The sequence below is a fragment of the Chiloscyllium punctatum genome, chromosome 4 (genome assembly GCF_047496795.1).
Source record: "Chiloscyllium punctatum isolate Juve2018m chromosome 4, sChiPun1.3, whole genome shotgun sequence".
Lineage (NCBI taxonomy): Eukaryota > Metazoa > Chordata > Chondrichthyes > Orectolobiformes > Hemiscylliidae > Chiloscyllium > Chiloscyllium punctatum.
Genome location: NC_092742.1, coordinates 24,360,217 through 24,378,640, shown reverse-complemented (window position 1 = coordinate 24,378,640; position 18,424 = coordinate 24,360,217). Strand labels below are relative to the sequence as shown.

At 42.3% G+C, this 18,424-nt stretch overlaps 1 long non-coding RNA gene across 1 annotated transcript in view; it reads left to right on the top strand.

Annotated features, from left to right (window-relative positions):
• The first annotated feature begins 933 nt into the window (after positions 1-933).
• Positions 934-18,424, top strand: part of LOC140475927 (uncharacterized) — a 37,935-nt gene continuing 20,444 nt past the window's right edge. The window contains exon 1 of the long non-coding RNA XR_011960360.1: positions 934-1,136. This is a non-coding gene — a long non-coding RNA (uncharacterized lncRNA). The remainder of the gene's footprint in view (positions 1,137-18,424) is intronic.

The window sequence follows — 18,424 nt, the reverse complement described above, 5'->3', positions numbered from 1 at the left end:
TTTTTGAAGATTACAAATGCATCTGTTTCTAACACATTATCATCTGTCATATTATCAGGCCACATGCTCCTCAACAGAACCACTCATATTAAAAGGTATTTCCTTCATGTCATGTGTGTTGTTTTAACCAATTATCTTTAACTTCTCTCCTCTATACCCCTCTTACCAACCTCTCAGCCATATTGGAAGCTGTTTCTCATTACCTCCCATGTCTAAACCCGTCACGGTTTTAAACAACTTTACAAAATCGTCACATCACCTCAATGCTAAAGCAAAATACTGCTGGAAATTTGATTTAAAGAAATGACAAATGCCGCAACTACTCACTGGTCTCAGGGTATCCATGAAGAGAGCATTTCTTTTAACTCACTCAAAAATGCATACACAGATTTAAGGTTGTCCTCAATATTTCAGGCAGGTAATCTTTCATCAGAACATTGTTCTGTTTTCAATGATGTTGCCTGGTCTGCTGAATATTTGCAGCATTTTTTTTTGTTTCTGCCACACTGACACTTCCACCTCCCTAAGGACAACAAACCATTTGCCATCTTGATGGAGTACTGAATCTATGAGGAGTGGGAATACATCCAATTCGTTCTCCCCAGGAGCATGCCTCCTGCTGGCAACCCATGTAACTGCAACGATCAGAAAAGCAGGGGGTAGGGGCTGGTGTATGGACCACTGCTGAAAACACTGCAAAATTCAGCATTGGATGGGTTAATATGTCTGCCTGCCTACGTAGTTACTTCCAAGGAATTTTCACAAAAAGGGGTTTTCATGAGGGGACCATTTACTGACATAAATGAGATCTGCAGCTTTTAAAAATTAATTGTAATGTAGACACTGCTTAATGAAAAAAAACAGAATGTGTTATTACTTTGCCTGCATCAGATCAACTGTTCTGTTTTTATTTTGCCTCGAGTTTCTCACGAAACGAAGGGGTTTTCTTTTGATGTATTTAGCTTCACGGCTTCTGAGCACTCGCTAATTCCATCTGTCCACAACACAGAAGAAGAAATAGCGAGAGAAAGCATTTCCATATGTGCAAATTATCACCAAGCCTCCCATAAGCTGCAAAGAGCTCCTCTGAAGCAGAGACAGAGAACAGCTGCCAACACACTAATGGCATTAAAAAGGTAATAGCAGACCTCTGAGGTACATTTTTAAAACATCAAATTTTAACATTATACTTTCGATTTTTTAGCAAATCTAGATCTTCCAATGCATTTATCAGCAAAATTTCAATTAGTATGTTTATGTTTTAAACTAGCTTTTTTCTCTCTCTTTCCCCCCTCTCCCTCCAGCTGTAACAACCCTGAAGTAGTTTGTTTCAGTCAATAATAATACAGTAATTCTAGACAACTAACGCGGGTCATTCTGGTGGGGCCCACTAAAATAGATCTGAGCTTCAAAGGAAATTCTGTACTGAAAAGGCTTTAAGCACCTCTCAATTTCTCAGCCTGTACAAAGAAATGAGCTGTACTGTGGGTGGATTTTTTTTTTAAGGTCAACTCATGCAATATGGATATTATTCTGATAATATAAGCACCCAAAATGTTAACTTATAGCAGTGAAAGCAACTGGACTCCAAACTGCATACCGAGATGTTATCCTAGAGCAAACTCAACGGCATTGTCCTGTATTAAGAGCACTGGATGAAAGTTACCCCTGGTGCAAAAGATCCTGTCTATGCTTTACTGACAGGATCAGCAGTAAAGGACTGAATGAATACCACCAAAATCCATGGTTGTGAGAGCGATTTTCTTTCTTAGAACCTTTTCAGTCTCCTGTTACAGTAAAATTGTTTTACTTCTTGAAAAAAAAATTATTTTCATCAAATCCCCGTCGAAAAAAAAATGCATTGGCCACAGGAAGGGTATGATATTACCATGTGCTGTGCCATGTCAGTTAAGGAACTTAATCCCCCTGTCAATTAGGTGACTGAATTCCAATCACTGCTGACTGGATCGTGTGATCCAGTATCCAATCCTTTCTATCTGTCACACGTGAACACTCAATACGCACTCTGCCGAATGATACAGCTCTCTGATAATATTCATTCCACTTTTGCAGAGATTCCTGTTGAGAATTTATTCCGGAGCCTGAAAGCAGAGTGTTCAAGAAGGATTTCTGCTGCTCATCGCAACGGAGAGGCCCTTCTTTCCCCCACCCTCCCACCCCCATTGCACCTCTTCTCCTCAGAGGGTGTTTAAAATTGGCAAAAAAAAGCAAGGGCTTAGGCTGAAGAATGTAACATTCAAGGGCTAGGAGCACACAAGTCTATTGATTAGATGAGTTTGTTCAGGATACTTTCTCCACAGCATTCCTATTGCTCGCGGCTCTGTCAATGTGTGTGCCTTATGCCTCTGGCTGTTCGTAAAAGGAGCTGGAGGGCTTATATTTTTTTTAATTAAACAGATAGGAATTGCTATAATAGCAAGTGCCTTTCAGATGCCACTGAAGGTCATATTTATTTTCTGCATGCAGTTTTTTTTTCCTACAGATATTTTAGGTTGCTAATCACTAACTCTTAAAATTGCATCCTTTTAAATAAGAATGTGTCAAATCAATCATAATGGCACAGCTTCTATATGTAGGACTCATTCTCTGTGCCTCTCACCTTTTCCCTTACATAATCAACCAATTTTGTCTATAATGCGACAAACATATTGTTCAGGAAATACAATAAGACTCTGAAAATCCATAAGTGCCAATTTTGGCTTTATTCCTGTTATCCCTGAATTTCCCCCCCCGCCCTGCTGATGCTCACCCACACGGGCACAACGGACACCTCATTTCTGTAAGACCCATCATTGGCTGCCTATCCCACTGTGGTTGTTAATGCTCCAGAATAGTCCTGGAATCACCAGGAATAGTAGGTTAATCTGAACGTTATTTTGCCATGTTTAAAGTGATACTCCAAATGAAGCAACAGTGATGTAAGAAAGAAACTGTTATTAGACTTCTGAATGGAACTTTCAAATTTCAAACTTAATGTTGACCTTGCTCTCTGCAGCAGTAATATTGTATTCCTGGCTCTAAGACTTTGATGCACTTTGTATGGTATGATCTGCCTGTACTGCATGCAAAACAAACTTTTCATTGTACTGAGGTACATGTGACAAAAATAAATCAAATCAAATTAAAAAAACCTCTTCACACGGCAAGTAGTTAGGGTCTGGAATGTACTAACTAGAAATAAGGTTCGAGACAGTTTCAATTGAAGCATTCAAGAGATCACTGGGTGATAATTTGGATAGAAATTGTGCATATGGATATGGTATAAAAGCAGGAGATGGGACATAGGGGATAGAACAAGCACAAGCATGATGGTCCAAATAGCCACCTTCTGCAGCTGTAACAATTCTGTGATTCTGCTGGAACACATGGATGAAGAAAATGTTATTAGAAGTTAGACATTAGAAAATAAATAATGTTGTTTTATATTGGGCTTTTCTCTTTGATAATTGTCAATTTCATAGCTGGTTTCTCTGTGAGGCCTAGTGAATTTTTTTGAGCCATTGTCACAAACTCCCCTCCTTAATTATGGGCGGCACAGTGGTTAGCACTGCTGCCTCACACTGCCAGAGACCCGGGTCCAATTCCCGCCTCAGGCGACTGACTGTGTGGAGTTTGTACATTCTCCCCGTGTCTGCGTGGGTTTGCTCCGGGTGCTCCGGTTTTCTCCCACAGTCCAAAAATGTGCAGGTTAGGTGAATTGGCCATGCTAGATTGCCCATAGTGTTAGGTGTAGGGGAATGGGTCTGGGTGGGTTGCGCATCGACGGGACGGTGTGGACTTGTGGGCTGAAGGGTCTGTTTCCACACTAAGTAATCTAACCTTAACCACCCCCATGGCATCCCTCTTGTCCAATGCTGACCTGATTCTACCACATGCTGCAGCTGGGAGTACTCACCACCACTGACTAGAATTCTTGAATGTATCCTGTCAACGGTGCCATCTGTGAAGCACTGTCAGTCTTGAGCCACCCGGCACGGTTTTCTACATTTGCCGTGACATGGCATGGAGGCCACCTGAAAGTCCCTACATATGGAGTGATGCAGTGGAGAGCTTTCCTCTCCCCTCAGGACCACCAGAACAGGATATGAATCTAGATCCTGCCCGCTTGGTCCCAGTATCTATCAGCTTCTCTGCTGTGCCAGACTAAGTGCCACCACCTTTTTGCCACGTCACATTCATTTTATCTCTGCAAATGCCCACCTCTCAGTTCTGCAGCCCTCTTGACCTGCTCTAGTAGCTGGCATTAATACATGGCTGCATCCCAAACATACAGGCAGATGCCAACACAGCACTTCGCCCATCCCCAGGAAGTGGAGTTAGGGCCGATAGACTATGGTCTCTGTCCAGACCCTGTGCACTGTGAGAGCTTCCTGTGGCTGTGACCTCTGCACAAGCCGTCCTGCTGCTTGTCCTGTCTGCTGCTACTTCTGGGTTTGCTGTCAGCCCTGGTTCCTCCTGAATCTGCCTTCACCTTCTCTGGGAGGTAGCCACAGTGACCAGCATTGCATCCCACCAGCAGCCGGGCACAGGATGGTCAGTCAGTTAGCATGTCTAAGGAGCAAAAGAGTTTTGTCAATCTCAATGTTGGAATACCATGCAGACAAGGCCTGCAGTCACCTCTCTGGACAGTGATCACACGAGGGCCATGTCTCTATCGTTCATTCAGCTTTACCCTCAGTATGTGCACTAACTTGTTAAGGATGCCATGTCAGGTGACCACCGCATTACATTGCTGCACTCTGGAACCCTTCCCATTGCAGACCCACATCAGCTGTTCAACTTTCATAATATTCAGTTCAAAACATCATTACATTTACAGGACAGAGGATAAAGCAAAGGTCTACACCTCTCACAAAATGCTTAGAAATTGTGTGGGTGATGGTTCACCTTTGACCAGCTTTGGCCTATTTTCAGTTATAGTTGCTAATTTCAACATCATTGAGACGCCAATGGTCTATTTGCAAACACCAATTTGCAAGCTGTAAATCATCTTTAACCAACGTTTGGCCCCTAACCATGCTCACTATTGCAAATGTACAATGAAACGATTACAAATTAATTGTATTCAAAGTTTGTAAATGCATGCATCGTGTCTTTGTCCCTTCAATGCCCCTGCACTTTTCAGTCAAAAGGACTCCCCTCACGCTTGACATTCTCCCAGATATTTTCCAGTTGCATTTCACATCTAGAGAATGACAAGTGATGCCAGAGAATGTAGCTCACACGGGACATCATCATCAGCAAGCTCTGCTGGGTTCTGACCCTCACCCTGAGCCTGCATATGACCCAACAGCCCATTTGAAAACCTCCCACACCCCATCACAGCCATGTGGGGGGCCATGACATTGATCTTCACCCTGTGCTCTCCTCCCTGCCTCCTGAATTTTGACAATACCCACCCTGCTCCTCTATGTTCCTGCTGTGGAGAGACTGCTGATAACTCCCTATCATGGTGCTCCTCGAATGCTGCTTGACCTGCTGTGCTTTTCCAGCACTGCTCTAATCTAAACTCCCTATCATGATGTACCATGCCCTCTGATGCTGCATACCTCCCATTCACCCATCATCATCCTTGTCCCACCTTGAAGCAATGCCTTTGCTCTCCCACCATCAGCCTTGACAACACCCCGACTGGAAGTGAACCACTTGCCACCTCATGATCAACAGGTGGGCACCCACATCTGCATTTGCCCCAACCTCTGACCAATTTCAACCAGACCCCTGACGGCTGACTTTACAGATCCTCAACAACTGACGATACGCCATTCCCTAGTCACTAATGTCAGCCCTCCACAACTGACCATTGTCAACACCTTGAACTGTAGTTGGACAAATTACGAGAAAATCTCAGCAGGTCTGGCAGTGTCTGCAGACAGAAATCAGAATTAACATTTCGGATCCAGTAATCCTTCTTCAGAACTGGAGGTGCAGTTGGTTCTGGGGCATTGCAGTTGAGATGTTGTTAGAGTTTATAGCTGTAACTGTTTCTAGCTTCTATTCTTTTATATCCAAAAGTGATCCAACACATGATTGATTCCCATCACCAAATTGCCCATAGAGTTTTGTCCATTTATTAACTGCCATCTTGAACAGAGGAATGCCCCTGACCAAGACCTTTGACTGTGTGCAGGCTGGTGCCTGTGACTGACTGCATTGAGATCCCCTAAAAGACAACATCTTGGCACCAAATCTTGACTGGACCAGAGACTCGTCCCCTGCCAAGTTCTGACATGGCTTTTTAAATGAATTAACATTCAGCGTCTTTGCTGTGCAGGAATCCAGCACATAATGTAGGTTTTGTCTCGACGTTTCAATCTGCTGAACAGCAGGATAATGCCCCTCCCTTCCATACCCTGCTACCGACAAGCCTGGCACACAGTGTGCTCACACTGGCATAGCACAGCCAGGCAGGGCATGGGATGCTGTGAGCGTGAAACATAGGTTCTAGGTGAACAAGTGCTAAGATCCAGTCTTTGAGGTGGGGAATCTGTCTCTTTACACAGTGTCTTCACAGTGGCCTTTTAATGTTAGTGGCCATAGCACTCTCCAGTGTTTCCAAAGCAGCTTGACAGTGGACCATGAGGGGTTGGCAAATGCTGGATGCCAATATCCATGGGCATGGGGTGTTCCTGAAGAAGGGCTCATGTTCCGAAACATCGATTCTCCTGCTCCTTGCATGCTGCCTGACCTGCTGCGCTTTTCCAGCAACACATTTTCAGCTCTGATCTGCAGTCCTCACTTTCTCCTCGGAAAGTTGTTGTGTCAATAAGATATTTAACAAGCTATTTTGATTGAAAACTCACTGCTGCCTAATGAGAAGTTCACCTCATCAGTAATTGCATAAAAAAGATGCAATGAGTTGCTGGGCTTATCACATGAACCTGCCACAAAAATCTTACCATAGCCAACATCCCTCAGCACTCTGGAAGATTCCAACCTGATGGCATCCAAACCGAGTGTTAGCGAGCAGGTTAGTAGTAAGTGTCCCTCATTATCACTTTCAGCAACACCTCCATCTGTTTCAGAGTGGACTGATAGGACAATGATTGGCCTGATTGGATCTGTCCTTTTGGTGAGCAAGATTTACCTTTCTACTTTGTCAGAGAGACGGCAGTGTTGTACCAGTGCTGGAACCTTTGTTAGAGGAGCAACTAAAAAAAAAGAAAGACATGCAGATGCTGGAAAAGCTCAACAGATCTGGCAGCATCTGTTGCAAAAAATCAGAATTTACGTTTCTGGTCCAATGGCCCTTCTTCAGAATTCAAGATGCGGTTGGTTCTGGGGTACTGCAGTTGTGATGTTGTTAGAGTTTATAGCTTCACCTGTACCTAGTTTCTCTTCTTTTTGTAGCCAAAAGTGCTCCTACACATGACTGAATGTTTCTGTCTTATCAACAAATCTCCCATGGTTGTTTTTTCCACTTGTTATCTGCCACCAGTAAAATCACCTGAGTTTCTCATTGAATACTTTACATGCAATACCTGGATCTTGTGCCAATAACCATTTATTGCTATCACCTGTGGACAATTTAATTAGCAGAAGTCTGGCATCTGTGAAGCTGGAGACCTCAAGAGGAGGTCAAGATGGAGTATACAGTGAGCAGTTTCAAATGCTTCAACCTTGTCTCATACACTGACAAACTGATCTCCCCTTTCATTCAGAATAAGGAAGTTTATGAAGCCTTTTCCTGCCTGCTTAGTTACCCACAATCATTCATGAGTAGAGATAGCAGGCTGCAGATCTTTGTGATCCATTCGTTGTGGGATTGCTTAGCTCTAACAAAACATGTAACCTCCACTGTTTGAAATGCATGCAATCCTGTGTTTTAGCTTCACCAGGGTTGGCACCTTATCTTTAGGAATAGCTGGTGCTGCTCTGGGCATACCTCTTGGACACCTTTTTAAACCGCAGTTGACTTCCTGGCTTGGTGGTAATAGTTGAGAAGAGGATAGGTGCAATGAGATCACACATTGAGACTGAGGGCAGTTCTGGTGATGTTGCTGAAGTCTTTAGTACGGCTTTGTGCTCATAAATTTGTTTGAATTAATGCCTTGTAGCACAGCGGTGCCTGTATAATACAATATGGAGGATGTCCTCACCAGAAGGATGTCTCCCTGCTATAGCAAAGATGTTGTAAAACTTGAAAGGTTTCAGAAAAGAAGAATCGACGTTTCGGGCATCAGCCCTTCTTCACGTCGATTCTCCTGTTTTTTGGATGCTGCCTGACCTGCGCTGATCTCCAGCATCTGCAGTCCTCACTTTCTCCTCGAAGGTTTCAGAAAAGACTTACAACTTCATCCCTGATGAAGGGCTCCGGCCTGAAACGTCGATTTTCCTGCTCGGGTGCTGCCTGACCTGCTGTGCTTTCCCAGCAACACACTCTCAACTCTGAATAGTCAGGATCCTTACTCCAGGGTAGGGATGTCCAAACCTAGTGGGCATGGGTTTAGGGTGAGAGGGGTTAGATTTAAAAAGGACATAAGTGGCAACATTTTTATGCGGAGGGTGGTGCGTGTATGGAATGAGCTGCCAGAGGAAGGGGTGGAGACAAATGCAAGTTGCAGATGCTGGAATCCAAGGTAGGCAAGCAGAGGCTGGAAGAACACAGCAAGCCAGGCAGCGCCAGGAAGTGGAGAAGTCATCGTTTCAGGAGTGACCCTTCTTCAGGAAGTGGTGGAGGCTGATACAATTACAGCATCTAAAAGGCACCTGGATGGGTATATGAATAGGAAGGTTTCAAGCCAAATGCTGGCAAATGAGATTAGATTTGTTTAGGATATCTGACCCATATGGATGAGTTGGACTGAAGGGTCTGTTTCCATGCTATATATCTCCACGACTCTACAACTATAAGATGCTTGCTCCAACCATTAGTATCCTGAACAGAGCAATCTGGTACAACTGAATAAATTCTGTACGTTTGCTGTCCTTGCTATCTCCAATGTTTCTTCCAAGTGGTATTCAATGTAGAGGAATACCAACTCATCAATTGAAGGAGGGTTGTCAGTCCTGAAGAAGGGTTACACCTGAAACGTCGACTTCTTCACCTCTTGATACTTCCTGGCTTGCTGTGTTCTTCCAGCCTCCTGCCTGTCTACTTTGGATTCCAGCATCCGCAGTTTTTTTTTGTCTCTGTAGGTGGTAATCAGCAGGAGATTTCCTCAGCTATGCTTGACCTAATTCCATGAGATCATTGTTTTTAGTTTATGACAAATAGATTATTCCCCACGAATGAGCTGCTTGAATTACATGTTAGATAACAACCACTGCATGTAAATTTTCCTTATGCTACAAAGTGCATTCTGTTTATACTGCATTCTGCTTGATATGTTACAGGTCCAAGGTAAGGCTAGAATACTTGATAAGTACCTTGTATTGGTCATTAGTAAAGAAAAGAATGCTGATAAAATGTCATGAGAAGTAGAGCTGGTCTAGATAATGGACAGGGTAAAAATAAATAGTCAGGGTAATTGGAAAGGTTGCAATCCTCAGATTTGCTCAGCCATCTGGTCCAGATCCCTGAAATAGCTTGGTCTGCTCTCCTGAGGGGAGATTTGTTCAGAGTTGCACAGAACTACAAGTAGTTGGACAGGGTAGACAAAGAGAAACTGTTCCCATTAGCTGATGGTACAAGGACTTTGCAGACAGAAATCTAGGATATTTGGTAAGAGATGACAGAGGTGGCATGAGGGAGAATCTTTTTATGCAGCAAGTAAAATGAACCAGAACTCACTGACCATAAGAGTAGTGAAATCATAGATGATGGATGACTTCAAAAGGAGATTGAATAGATGCTTGAGGGATGGAGCAGGAGAATGGGACACACTGGGTTGCTCTGTATGAGCTGGCATGGGGTTGATGGTCCAACTTGTCTCTTTTTGTGTGATAATAAATTTTGACTCTATTGAACCCATATTTGGTTGAGACTCATGAGTAAAATAATACATTTTCAGCAGTATTAATAGGAAGATGAAAGACTTCCATTTATGACTTCAGAAATTCTAAAACATGCTACCACCAATGAAATGTCGTCACTACTTCAATGCACGAAATGCAGTGACCTGTTTGCATGCCACGTGCCTACACAAATAGGAATGAGACATATGACAATGTCATCCGTTTTAGCGTTGCTGAGTAGTGAATATTCACCAGAACAGCACAACATGCTTCCCTGCCTTTCTTAAAGATTTAGTGTTATGGAATCTTTTTATGTCCACTTGAAAGCACAGGTGGAACCACAGTTTACCATTTATTTGGAAAGGTGTCACCTCCAACAGTCCACCACACCCTCAGTACTGCACTGAAATGCTAACCTGGAATTTATGCTCAGGTCTCTGGAGCGGGCCCCAAACCTAGAATCTACTAACCCAGATGTCAGGATATTTCTCTAAGGATAATGTTAACTCCAGTGGATCCATATCGATAACAATATTACTCAGTGTACAGTACCTGGTTCTCATCACAATATATGAATAATATGGTGCAGAAAGACATGCTTTAATCAGTGACCAATGTAAATTAACGTAAACCATAGTATGGAATGTCAGATTAAAAGAACTATATCAATTCTTGTACAGGAAAAGGCATGAGCATCTTTAATCACGGCAGCTGAGGTGGCCAAATATCTGCCTAGGAAGTGGAGTGCAGGTGTTTCCGGGGGAGACTGAACATTGCTTAGACAACAAGATATTTGGTAACTTGTAAATCAAAAATTCCTGTTTGTTTAAAAGAAAAAAAATGGCCAGTTCAGGGACATGGTGAGACAATTTGGCAAAGTCAGTCATGATTTGTCAAGGATGTGGCATGCCTAATTTGTTTTCTTGTTGCCTGTCTGGCCAATAATTCAGAAATTCCTAACTATTGCAACTTTCAGCAAATCTATGACCATTTTGGTTAGCAATTTGGCCACCGATTTTAAATTGCTGCTGGCCATCTGGGGTGAAAGGAGCTTGTACCTTCAGAGTTGTGTCAGGCATTGTTTTCATTGAGCTTTAAGACACTAGTTGATATCATAAATCACAATGTTGCACTGAAATCTTCCTACTCTTGGAATTGCATGACTTCTGTTGACAGAAAATTGCAGTAAATTTGGACTTCTTTGAAATTATCCTTGCATTTCTAGGAAAGCAAAGCTCTTCCAGTAATAGAAACAAAAATTGCTGAAAAATCTCAGCAGATCTGACAGTATCTCTTCAGAACTATTCTGAAGAAGGGTCACTGGATCTGATTGATTTTGCTTTCTCTTCACAAATGCTGTCAGACCTGCTTAGCTTTTCCAGCAATTTCTGTTCTTGTTTCTGATTTCCACAGTTCTTTCTTTTTATTGTTGTTGTTTAAAGCTTTTCCAGTGCCTCTTTTTGATTCATTCATGGGATGTGGACATCACTGAGTAAATCAGCATTTTATTTGCCCAGAGGCCAATTAAGAGTTAACCACATTGCTGTGAATCTGGAGTCACAAATAGGCCAGAGCAGCAGTATCTTCCCAAAAGGAACTTTCTCTCCGTAACCCTTGATCCTCTTGACAATTAAGAATCTATCTCTCTCAGTCTGAAATATTACTCAATGACCTGGCCTCCACAGCCTTGTGTAGCAGTGAATTCCATAGAAGAAGTTCCTCCTTATCTCCGTTCTAAAGGTTTTCCTTTTACTCTAAGACTGTGCCCTTGGGTCCTAGTCTCTCCTTCCAATGGAAACATCTTCCCAACATCCACTCTGTGCAGGCCATTCAGTATTCTGCAAGTTTCAAATATATTCCACCCCCCCCCCTCACCCCCATCCTCTCAACTCCAAGTACAGACGCAGAGTCCACACACGTTCCTCATATGTTAAGTTTTTCATTATAGAGCCTCAGAGGTATGCTTTTATATTCCAGTCCCCTCAAAATAAATGCCAACATTGCAATTGCCTTCCTAACTATTGACTCAAGTTTACCTCGAGAGAAACCTGTGCTGAGAAGGTTAAGGGAAAATTTAATAGAGGTTCGTAACCCAAAAGGTCGTAACGCTGGTTCAGAATTTAAAAGACATCCCTTTATTAACAGTGGGCGGCACGGTGGCACAGTGGTTAGCACTGCTGCCTCACAGCACCAGAGACCCAGGTTCAATTCCCACCTCAGGCAACTGTCTGTGTGGAGTTTGCATATTCTCCCCGTGTCTGCATGGGTTTCCGCCCACAGTCCAAAAATTGGCCATGGTAAATTGCCCATAGTGTTAGGTGAAGGGGTAAATGTAGGGGAATGGGTTTGGTGGGTTGTTCATCGGAGGGTCGGTGTGGACTTGTTGGGCCGAAGGGCCTGTTTCCATACTGTAAGTAAACTAATCAAAAAACCAGACAGATTTTCTTGACAATCAGTAATAGTTTCATGGCCACCATGAGACTCCTAATTCCATATTTTAATTGAAGTTATATTCTAACATTTGCCCTGGTTTGATTTGAACCAAAATACTCTAGAACATTATCTGGCTCTCCAGACGCAATTCAAGACTATCCCAGAAATATACATTGTCACAGATTTTATACATCATTGAAGGGAGATGGTAGACAAAGCCAAGATGTGACTTTAAGAGCCTTTCAACTCTAAATCGTCTAGCAATAACACAATTTGGCTACCACATTTCCCTTCCAGAGTTCCAATTTGTTTCCAACTCAGAAATAAGCCATTTGGCTCATCAGGTCCAGGTATCTGTCAATGTTTCATTTAAGCTTCCTCCCCCATTATTTCATCTAACCCCTACAACGGTCCTCTTTCTTTCAACCCTCTTGTTCTAACCTAGCTTCCCTCAAACATATGAATGCCTTACCTATTCCATATTGTAGCAAGTTCCCTATTTAAATCACTTTTCAGGCAAATCAATTAGTAATATTCCCAATGAATTCATCATCCAAGGTTTTGGTCCCAATGTTCATTCAAAATACTTCACACATTTGAATTTTGGGTGAAAAAAACTCTGATCTTTAACTGTTTTAAATTAAGAACTTATCGGTTCCCACTTCATAGATTAAACCTATTGGTGAACAGCTCCTTCATATGTATGTCATCTACATGTTACTTAGCTATGTTCTAGTGATGGGCAGGAGTAGAGTCATAGGATCTGGTTTGAAAATTAATGTTCCTATTCTGCTTTCAAAATCTAACACCCAGTGGAATCACAGTAAAAAAAAGCAACAGAATTCAAAGAATTTGAGAACTGAGCTCAAAAACTGAGCTTAAAATGACATCTTGGCTTTGTCTAACATCCCCCTTCAATGATGTATGAAATCTGTAACAATGTACATTACTGGGATGGTCTTGAATTACATCCCATGTAAAACAGAGTTAAAAATCACACAACACCAGGTTATAGTTAACAGGCTTATTTGGAAGCTTTCGGAGCACTTAACCTCCATCAGGTGGTTGTGGAAGTTAAGCTTAACTCCCACAGCTATCTGATGAAGGAGCAGCACTCTGCAAGCTCGTGCTTCCAAATAAACCCATTGGACTATAACCTGGTGTTGTGTGACTTTTAGCTTTGTCCACCCCATGTCCATACTGACACCTCCAAATCATGTAAAACAGAAGCAGTTCATTGCTGGTAGTTTTTGCAAATAAGGAACAGGAATGAAGTTGACTTCGAGGAAGAGTTTGGTTCTACCTCAGGTGTTCCAATTAATATAAATCAGGCACAATAGACCAGAAATTGGACCAGTTGGCTCCTGCTCTATGAACAAGCCCCAGATTGAAAATGTTGACTTGTTGTCCCAGGAGAGCTTGAAAAGTGTCCAGTCTGAAATTGTGTCAAGGATTTCTTGGGCACCCCTGGGGCTGAAGAGATAGCAAGACCCATAAGTTTGTAGATGACAGAGTAAAGGCTAACTTTCAAAAGAGGTTTGGATACATAACACACATTTCCTTATTTGCAAATGTAATGGTGGAACACAAACCCACAGCCAAAAAGGTGAGCCATTTAACTGTGGGAGTGATTAGAACAAAGTGGAGTTTAATTCAAAATTAGATAGAGCATACATACCAGAAATATTGGTGTGGAGAAAACATATTAGCATATTGCACAGTTTATTTCGAAAGAGGAATAATTTTGAGAATTATTCAAAGCTAATATCTTTGACTGCAATACGTATTTTCACTAGATTTCCAATTAATTCAAATGTTACCTCAACAAGAGTACCTGGATATTATGAGATGGGCCACACAGCAAACTATAGATGAGAATTGTTTTCTCATTAATGTATTCAAAAGCTAGGAGGTAAATGCTGTCAAACAAAATTAGTACTTTCAAAATGCAATAAGTCTTCACTTACTGTTGGCTCAGTCAATATTCTTTTGCTGAAATATCATTGGTAAAAAGGGAACATGTAGGTTACTATTGCTGCAACATTCTGTATAACATTGCTGTACCTTGTTCTGCTCATTCCAGATTGAACTTCTGAGGTTTATCATACAGTCCCCAAGGGAGGGGTTGTACACGATAAACCCATCAAATTTCATTGATACTGTTCCCACTGCCTATTTGCAACACACCCCAGCCCCACTCCCAACCCCGTGATTTAACAGGCAGTGTTTGGAGAAGCTTTAGGTAATCTACCTTCATACATTTAAGCGAGCAATTAATGAATACTTTGGAGCCACTGCACATTGGGCTGAAACGTTTTGCCTGGCAGGAGGAGGTTGGAGATGGGCATTCACCCTGGTGGATAGGCCTGCTTGGATTTCAACCAGGAAATAGAGATGGCTTCCTTCACAAGACCTCTTTTCATATTGGAGGAAACCCTGCAGCACCTCCCCTACACCGAACTCCTTAGGTTTGCCCCCTTCAGGTGTCAGCTCTGCCCCAGCCCTTGTAACACAGCCCTCAAAGCCCAAATCCCTCTCCCACCGCCAACCCCTCAGGTGTCTCCTACCTTGATTCTGCATCACTTCACAGCCTACTTGGTATCCTGCTCCTGACTCTTCATCTTTAGGCACGGGTGCAAGTGAACAGAGACCCGCGGTGGCACTGCCAATGACTAGATTGGCTGGCGGTGGTTCTTGTTCCCCATTGGGTTTTAAATAGCTCCAGGGCAGGCTGCTGGAACAAGGCACATTTTTAGCGATAATGGGGAAGTATTGCATGGAAAACATATCCATGTGTAAATTCCTGACCCATGGTTAAGAACTGAAATTTCCACAGTTTTCATTGGTCACAGAAACATAGGGTTATACAACGTAGAAACAGATCTTCCTGTCCAACTCGTCCATGCCGACCAGATGTCCTAAGCTGATCTAGCCCATTTGTCAGCATTTAGCTCATATCCCTCTAAAATCTTCCTATTCAGATATCCATCCAGATGTCTTGTAATTGTACTAGCCTCCACCACTTCCTCTGGCAGCACATTCCATGCATGTACCACCCTCACCTTCTGTGTGAAAACATTGTCCCTTAGGTCCCTTTTAAATCTTTTTCCTCTTACCTTAAACCTTTGGCCTCTAGTTTTGGACTCCCCCATCCCAGGAAAAGACCTTGTCTACGAATGCTGTAGCCTGAGTAGTGACCAATCTCTAGATCACATTGGGTTAAAAAGTGAATATTCATGACATAGTTTCAATAATATTCAAGAAAGCCATGGATTTCTCACTAATAATAAGTGTCACATTAAGTATGATCTGCAGCTGTGGGAATAATAGCTAAATGTTTACATTGCAGAGATTTATTATTTACAAAAGATGTGTATTTCCACTGTAGTTTTCTTCCTCTTTGATCTCCATCTCCTCATTATGACAGCTCATGTTCAATGGGCAGTGACTTTTCTCTGTCAGTTGACAAAAGAGCAACTTTATACCTGTGACATTAAGAAGTAACACCAGAGAATTGAGCCCTATTGGGCTCACTGGCAAATTCCATAGATCAGCCGTGATCTCGTTGAATGGTAGAACAGGCTCAAGGGGCTGAATGGCCTACATCTGTTCCTATTGTCCTCATACCCTTATCTACCCTTTCCCAATATCTTTTGAAATGTACCTATCTTTAAAGAGTGATCAATATTGTTGATTGTTCTGAGTTGGATTATATGAATCTCTAACTGACCTATGCCAACTGCACTTAATTAACTGACACCATAGAAGCAGTAAAAGTTTGATCTAGAGTGAAGGTGTTGATACTTTGAAGCATTATAACTAAAGTTCCTGCATGCTTGGAAACTAATATCATCTCTGTATTTGTTTAAGATAAATATATAAAATATATAACAGTGTTGCGTAGTATCACCAGGCAATCAATTCTACAATCACTGTTCAATGGTAATTGAAAGACAGAATCCAAGGCACATTTCTTCAACCCAACCTAGGGATAGTGATAAGACCATAAGACATGAGAGCTGCAATTAGGCCATTCAGCCCATTGTGTCTGCACAGACGGGTTGTTTCTGCGCTGTACTTCTCTACAACTCTTATAATAATTCTATCATGGCTAATAGATTCTTGAGGATCAAGGGTTACGGGGAGAAAGTGGGAGAATGGGGTTGAGAAACCTATCTATCTCAGTCTTAAATATACTCAATGACATGGCCTCTACAGCCTTCTGTGGCAATGAAATCCATAGAATCACCACTTTCTGGCTGAAGAAGTTTCTCCTTATCTCTGTTCTAAAAGGTCTTCCCTTTATTCTAAGACTATGGCCTCAGATCCTAGTCTCTCTTACCAATGGAAACATCTTCCCAATATCTACTCTGTCTAGACCATTCAGTATTCTGTAAGTTTCAATTACACCTTCCTCTCATCCTTCTAAACTCCATCAAATTGAAACCCAGAGTCCTCAAACTTTCCTCATATGTTAATCTTTTCATTCCTGGGACCATTCTCGTGAAAGTCCTCTGAACATGCTCCAGGGCCAGAACATCCCTTCTGAGATATGGGCCCAAAACTGCACACAGTACTCCAAACTCTAGTCAGAACCAGAGCCTTATAGAGCCTCAGAAATACATACCCGCTTTTATATTCAAGTCCTCTCAAAATAAATGCCATCATTGCATTTGCCTTCCTAACTACTGACTCAATCTACAAGTTTATCTTAAGAGAATCCTGGACTAGAACTCCTAAGTCTCTTTGCACTTCAGATTTCTGAATTTTCTCCCCATTTAGAAAATCATCCATGCCTCTATTCTTCCTACCAAAGTGCATGACCTCATATTTTCCCACATTGTACTCCATTTGCCACTTCTATGCCCACTCTCCTAACCTGTCCAAATCCTTCCACAGACTCCCTGCCTCCTCAATGCTATCTGTCCCTCTACCTATCTTTGTATAATCTGCAAACTTAGCCAGAATGCCCTCAGTTCCTTCATCCAGATTGTTAATGTATAAAGTGAAAAGTTGCAGTCCCAACACTGAGCCTTGCGGAACACCGCTTGTCATCGGCTGCCATCCTGAGAAGGACCCTTTTATCCCTGCCCTCTGCTTTCTGCCAGACAGCAAGCTCTTGTCCATGCCAGCACCTTGCTTCTGACACCAAGGGCCCTTGCCTTACTCAGCAGCCTCCTGTGAGGCACATTGTCAAAGACCTTATTGAAGTCCAGTAGATAACATCCATTGGCTCTCCTTGCTCTAACCTGCTCAAATAATTCTAGCAGATTTGTCAGGCATGACCTCCCCTTGAAGAAACCATACTGACTTTGCCCTATTTTACCATACACTTCCAAGTACAGAGGAACCTTGATTATCCAAAGGATATGGGCAGGGAGTTTTACACTCGGTTAATCAAATGCCAGATAACATAGTTTAGCCGAGCATCGGGATCTTGTGATCTTGCCGTACAATCCAAAATAAGGACAATTGAATCTTGGATAATCGAGGTTCCTCTATATTCAGAAATCTCATCCATCACAATGGATTCTAGGATCTCTTGCCCATGAGAGACGTTAGGCTAATCGGTCCATAATTTTCCATCCTTTGCCTTGCTCCCTTTTTAAACAGGAATGTCAGCGATTTTTCCAGTCCTCTGGGACCCTCCCTGATTCTAGCGATTCCTGATAGATCACCATTGTTGCCTCCACTATCTCTTCACCTGTCTCCCTTAGAACTCTGGAGTGTAGTCCAGCTGGTCTAGGTGATTTATCCACCTTCAGGCCATTCCGTTTTTCTAGCATGTTTTCCTTGCTGATGGCTACCATACTCAGCTCTGCCTCCTCACTCTCTTGAATGTTTGCGATTTTGGGATATAACTTATGTCTAATGCAAAGTAATTATTCAGTTCCTCAGCCATTTCCTTGTTCCCCACTACTGCTTCTCCAGCATGATTGTTCAGTGGCCCAATGTTCACTTTTGCCTGTCTTTTGCCCTTTATATATCTAAAGAAACTCTTGCAGTCTTCTTTAATATTACTGGCTAGCTTACCCTTATATTTAATCTTCTTCCTCCATATTTCTTTTTTGTT